Source organism: Chironomus tepperi, unplaced genomic scaffold, assembly GCF_022539635.2.
Source record: "Chironomus tepperi strain 1889 unplaced genomic scaffold, CSIRO-AGI_Ctep_v1 contig_172, whole genome shotgun sequence".
NCBI lineage: Eukaryota > Metazoa > Arthropoda > Insecta > Diptera > Chironomidae > Chironomus > Chironomus tepperi.
Genome location: NW_027226294.1, coordinates 361,358 through 368,878, shown reverse-complemented (window position 1 = coordinate 368,878; position 7,521 = coordinate 361,358).

The following is a 7,521-nucleotide window of genomic DNA, read 5'->3' as shown; positions in this document are numbered from 1 at the left end:
CTAAGAGATCAGACAATCCCGATAATCAATAACATCTTCAGAAAGTTCCAACCGATAAGTGTCTATGTCTTCTCATACACGGAAAATGCCAGATTTATGAAGTGAAGTTTGCTTCATTTACATGTTTATGTATTCAAATTTAAAATTACCGTTACATTTTTAACAATGAGACAACTTACAAAAGTTTTACAGAAGTACTGTATATTTATTTGTTTGTGTCTGACATCCTTTTATTTTACATAGAATGACTCTTTTGGTTCAGTATGAGAAGATTCAATAGATACAGATTGGTTCCAACAATGCCAAATATTGTAATTAAAGTAGCCTATTCATAATTTGCCAGTCAATCAAAGTGAACACGATAATCAATCTGTTCAATAAAAGGGAATATATGAGCAATGATCATGAGAAAAAAGCTTTGAAGAATTTTCGCTATTTGATCATTATTGAGAAAAAAAATGAAAATTATTAATTATATTATGTTTTCTCTTCTTAGATTATAATTTTTTTTCAAACTTACGACTAAATAATCTTTCGTCTTCTATAAAGAAGAACTTCCAATTGTAATAATTCGATGATTCTTCTTTTAAAAAAAAACTCTTTAGTATAAAATTGTGTAATTCCATTTTTAATTTTGAATTAATTTTACTTAATTAAAGTGAGATGTAATGATGATAAAAAAAAGATAGAAAATAATTGAAAATAATTTTACTTAATATCATTTACTTAAGCATTAGTTCATCTTTCAAACATATCTCTTGGGATAGATTATAGTTTCTTACTCAATGTTCATCAACTTTGTCTAACTTTGTGCAACTTTCTCATCACGAAAAGTTTTTTTGGTCCGATTCCAATCTACATTATCGCTCGCAGTTTTGCTCAAAATGAATTTTTTTCTCAATTTCAGTGCCATTAACTTCAAGTTCAAATAATTAATTAAACAAAAAATTGCGAAAATGTTTTGGAAATCGATGAAACTTTTCCTGGTGAATTAGTTCGCAGCTATGAGAAACTGCTGTTATTTAGCAACTGCTTGAAAATAAAACAATTGATTTGTGTCTAAGAGGATGTCTCTTAGCTTGATGAGATCAATAGTTAGTTGAAAGCCTGCCATTTAACAGCTCAGATTTCTGGTTGAATTTTCTAGAACATGACGAGCAAATAAGCTGAGAATTAAGTGTAAATACAGCTTCCTTTAAATATTACAACATATTACAGTGTCTCTCGAACATTTTCTAACGCTACATATGTGGTGCATACTTAATGTGTCGCATCACTGTTGCAACACATCTGAAGGTTTTGGGAGCACACTAGTGTGCCACAGGTTGCTCAGCACTGCATTAGTGTGTTGCTGAGTATTGCTTAAGAAGCACTGATGAAGGAAGATAATCATACTCAGATTGTAAGCTCGTCAAGACTATTTTGAGATTACTTTGGGATCCAAAATATTCATTTAGTTAATTATACCCAATTTAAGTTAGACAGACTAGATGAAGCTCTTTTGAGAACTAGAAACAAGCATGAAATTGAATGAAAATAAGAACTTGAAATGTTTTCGACCAAAGTTTTTTGTCTAATTCATATGTCCCCCCAATATTATTTTGATTTTTTAAAAATCACGTGCAGTATTTATATGCAATTTGAATTTTTGTCGATTCGAAGATTTTTTTCTTAGTTTGAATTTTTGCAGCACAATCCACAAAAACCTATGGATTGTTGTTGCTTTGTATAATTTTATTTCTTTGTTTTTCATTGAATCTTTGACAAAAATGCAAAGAAGATAAAAGAGAATAAGAGGCATAAGTAGACACAGAGAATGTCTTGCAATTCTGAATAAATTTAAATGATCTTTGGAATTCCGATTTATTTCTCTTGTCGATCCGTTGCCTCTAATTAAATTACTTAAAAGACGATAATTTATTTTTTTACGTTTATTATTATTTTTTTTGTTAAAACAATTTGATATCAGCGAGAAAATTCTTCAGCTATGACACTACAACGATGACAACAAAGAGACGCGAAGTCATTCTGTGACATGGAAATGAGTTAAACTTATATATATGAATCAAGTTATGCCACTAGCCTAGAAAGTGATTATTTTCTGGTAATTACATTGTGATCTGGAAGTTGTATTACTTTCATGTAGTTTTTACCATAACTGTCACTTAAAATTATTGCCTAAAAACAGGATCATGGATTATTATGATCATGTTACCTGTGCAACTCATATTTTCTCTAAATTGTCCGTTAAATAACTGAATTTTTTGAAATTTTCTCTAAATTGAAGACAACTTCAAGTCATACAAAAAAGAAGCTTTTTTCAGGATCTGCGATCTCATTTTCATGTCAATAGGATGTACTGATTAGAACGATAGTAAAAATGAATGAAATTATAAAAAAAATGTGAGAAAAGAAACTTAAATGAAAATCAGTTATAAGTTAAGGATTATAAATGAAAGAAAAGTAACTAAATTAAATATAATTAAGAAAAATAATGATTCAATTTCATTATAAAAAGAAAAAAAAATCAATTTATATTTTTAAATTCATGAATGATAAGCCCTTGAGAAGAATACAGAAAAAGAAGATATAAGGAAATATTACGAAGAAATTGTAGTTAAAAAGGCATCGTGGAAGCGAATTCTCATTGATAATAAGTATATGAAATTATGAATTCATACTCTAAGACGTGCTCATATCGTTTTTATTTCAAATTAATTATAATTATTAATAAAAAAAAAAATTATGAAATAATGTCGGAAATGAAAGAAGGAAAATTTTGAATAGATGAGTTTTCGCAACCACTTATATCCATCATCCAAGTGAATGAGAAAATCCATTTTAAAAGTGAAAAAGAATAATAAAAAAAATGCTATAAATCTGGAACTTAAAATAATTTTTAGTATTATATATTATACAATAAAAACATTATAATAAAAATGATGAAAACTATAAAAAAAATTAACTGTTTTTACACTTGATCTGTTGCTTTTAAAGAACCTTTATAGTCAAAGTGCAACTTATGAGGAACGATGGACGCTTATTGCTGTATTATGTGAGTGATAGTTAAAGGATACTTCGAAAAGACATGAAATCTCTCAGTTCAGTGACCACATTTGATATCTTCCCAAAATTGAATTTACTCGACCTTATCTAGCGACTTCAGCGCATTTAGTAATGTTTTTTTACAAACTGTAATGACTTGCAGAGAAAATGTTTTGCTCTGTTCGAGTAGAAATATAGAACAGATTAATATATGCACAATTCTAAATTGAATTTATCGTTTTTTTCTTTATGTATCTTACTTGCTACATCAAAACGTATTTTAGAAAATACATTTTTTGGTGGTATTCTATGAGATACCGGCTCGGGCACAAAGTTAATGCTTCAAACTAGAGCTTTCTTTCACAAAATTTTTAAAAGATGTCTGGTTTCTACTTTGATGCAAGATCTGTTGCTTTTAAAGATCCTTTAAACTTATGCGATGGACGCTTATTGCCAACAATTTACTCCACATCTGTTTTGGAAACTGTATGTCTTGCAAAGGAAAAGTTTCGCTCTGTGCGAGTAGAAGTTGATGGAATCAACAAAAGGACATCTAGTAAATTTTGTAAACGACGAGATCTAACATCATACTTGTAAGAGAAATTGTCTCTCTTTTTCTTTTTCTTATAATGTATCTTACTTGCTGCAATATGTTAAAAACTGTAAGTGAATCTGTAGGCAGGAATGCTGTAACTTAGGAAGTCCCTTCACTCAACACTAGGGTATTTTGATTTTAAGTTTTTTTGAGGCTATTTTGATCATTTGGAAATTTGTGGCATAGCGCATACTGGATGAGCAATTTGTGAAGAATTACAATTATTGACAGCGATGCATTTTGATAATTCTTCTTTTAAGCTTGACTTTAGCACGTAATTGTCGAGTTTTTGCTGCTTATTGGACGGATCACCTGTTGTATGACTGGAGTCTTCAATTATAGCACTTCCAATGTTATGACAACGCTTTAGATGCTGAATCATTGCTGATGTGCTATTTTTCCATTTTATTATTTCATTACACTTTTCTTGAGATTTTTCTCTATTGCCTTTTAATGCACTACACTTTGCTGTACCATCAGCATTAATTTCGAAATAAGATCACACAAAAGAAAAAATTCGAAAAATCTGTTAGATTTAACTGTAACAATAATTTTAATTAATTTATAGTTCTTAATTTAAAAATTTTAATAAAAAAATATGTAAACACGACTGAAGTAAACAGGAAAAGAAACTGAGCTTTAATCTTTGAATTTTAAAAAAATTCGTTAAAAATCTGTTATCGTTGGATAATCCGAATAAATGAACAGAAATGGCAATTGATATTACTGGTAATTACCGGTATGGATATTTGTCATTCGCACCTCTAAACTTGATACCTGAATTTTACTACGGAAAGACCCGCAATAAAATCTTTAATTTAAATATAAAATATACCTTTACCTGGAGCAAAAAATGGGAAGGAGTTAATAGAATAAGAATACCTAATTCTTAATGGATTATTTTATTTTATTATCCCTTCACACACCAGCATCATCATCTTGTGGATCTGATATTAATCAAGTAATTTTGCATATTTGTTGTCTGCTGAAATAAAGTAAATCTTATCGATAACAGAGAAGTCAAGAGACCGCTTTTAGGTACCGTAGTGGTATTTATGTTCCATGAAAGCATGTCTGTTAGGGTAAAGGAAGTAAAAAAATCAAGTTTTTGAATTTTAATCATTTTTCTTTTATTGTACTACAATAATTAACACCCACAATTTTTAATTCATCTTTTTATACACATTCCAATTTTTTTTTCACGTGCTTCTATCTCCAAATGAGAAATGTCTCAATTATTATTAATATTATTATGAAATTTTTTCAATAAAAAGTATTTTGTCAAAATGTTTTGAACCATTGAAAATTTTCATCTATATAGGTTTTTCCATAGGTTTTCTTGCCATCATTTAATCATTATTATTATTATCAAATTGTTAAGATTTCCTTACGTCTCTAAGTGATACAAATTATAATTCATTTAATATATATCTTCTCTTTATTATGTTGTTTTTTTGTTTATGCTTTTTCATTAAAACCGGCATAAAATGTGTGATTTTTAATACAAATTGAGTTTTATGCTTTTCAATTTCATGCTAAACATAATTAATTAAATTTCAATTCATACTTAATTTGTTTCAGCTTTATGCTTAAATAAATAAGTGAACTTGCTCTTCCGGCCATCACTTCCTTCATTTTTGGGGACTACTGCTTTAAATTTGGGACGCATTTCTAATGGATGTCATAAGAGGTCTGGATGAAAAGTTGTCATTTTTGACCTCATCGGACTCCCTTGAATCATGATTGACTCTTGGATATCAGAGGTAAATGACATATTTAGGAGCTTAGTAAGTCTCAGAGCTCGAAGTAGACTCGGATTTTGTATTAAAAAGTCGAATTGAGTCAACTCGACTTCCTATTGAAATTAAGTCTACTTCGATCTTTAGTAAGTCTTAATGCTCTGAATACCACAACTGGTGATACAAACTAGATCTTAAGGAATTTGTTATTAAGTGCTTGCCTAAATTAGCAACTTGATGACAATAATTGTCGTCCCTAACCATCATTCAACAACAAAAGGAAGTGTGGATATTGGAAAAAGGAAGTCCACTCGAGTAAGAAATAAAATATTCCCTTGTGTATTCTCGATGATGGAGGACATCAGAAGATATAGCAATTTAAAATAGCGGTGACTTTCCTCGAATCATCGACACTTAATTTTAATACATAATTTAGTTCAGCTTTACGAATTATTCAATCAAGCAGTAAAAAGCTTTCAAAATAATAAGAACAAAACAAGGAGGAAATAATTTGATAAAAAATAATGACAAGTGCCTTTTTTAACTAAATTTTATACCCAGCGTTACTCACTTATCATTTAGATTATTGGATTATATTTAATAATATTATTAAAGACTTATAAAACATTCTTTTTTTCACTTCTTATTAATTAATAAATCGTTAATTCATGTCCACTTTTCCTTCAATTTTTGTGTATAAAATAATAAATGATAATAAAGTAGTAGATTTGTGAAAATTAGCCATTAAATTTTGTTCATTTATACTTTCTCACCGTCACGATTCGGGTCCTCACAGAAGATTTCGAAGATTTTTTTTGAGAATATTTCGAGGTAAAGTAGGAAGAATTTATTCATTTGGTAATTGCATCAATTTAATGGCTAATTTCAAAAGCAAAATCCTTACAAGCTAATTCCATGTTTGTTTTCAAGTTTTTTTTCCATTTATTCATTAATTAATTGTTTTTACTTCATCTTAACTTCTTTGATTCAAGATCAAAAATACATTTAAAAAATCATAGATATTCATTTTTGCAGGAAATTTTAATAATTAGAGTAAAATTTTGATCAGGTCTACTTGGACAAGTACTCTCGATAAAGCTTTTTATTTTATTCAAAAAAAAGCTTTTTTCCGTTAAAAATCGAGCTTTTGATTCAAATTTTGTCGATCTTTGTTTACAATTTGCTAGGTTTTTATAGCAAAAATTTCATTTAAAACTCAAATACTCGCTGAATAGCTTCAATATTGAGATGTCAGACTATTAAAGTAGACTCAACTAGTAAAATTCATAATTTATTTGAAAAAGCTCGATTAGTACTAAACTAAAATTTAGTACAAAATTTAAAAAAAATTCTAACGGTTTTATCAAGAAAGCTTTCAAGTAAAAAATTCAAAAATTTTCTAACGGTTTTATCAAGAATACCAAGAATAATCCAAGTAAGACCATCAAATGAGCAGCATTTTGCGGTAACCAAATTAATACAAGAAAAAGTCACCTCTGAATATCCTTCTCAATATCAAATTGCCATTGGCTATGCCATAATTTCATCAAGTATGTCAAAAAAAAAGTCTAATTTTATGTTTTTATCAAAGGAATGAAAAGGATACAAAACTCATACTGTTTGTGATTTTTTTGCGGAACTACACAAAGTTATAAAGTCAACTACTTATTATATCCATGGGAGCCAACGGAGACACCAAAAATTGCCGTTAGTTGGATGCCAAATCATTGACTTTTGAACTTTATGTTGCTCGATATTTTTTTAAAGTAAGTTCCGTAATGTTTTTCATTTTGACTATGGAATTTACAAAATACTCTCTTTTTCTGGATATACATTATACATAGATACTCGAAATATTAATATTAATAATGACTTAGAGTGTAAAAGTAGTACTGAAAATAGAATGAAAAGTATCTCGATACAGACATTAATTTATGCATGCTCATTGTCAATTAAGTAATTAAAATTTTACTCCATATCAAACTTCCTGCTTATTAATCATTTACACACTATATATTTTAATAGATATTTCGATAAATCTTCTCATTTATAATTCATTTATGTTGCCAATACATATTCAGATTCTTATCATTTAATATAAAAACTGCAATCTTTTAAAATTAATTAAGATGGTGTCCAACA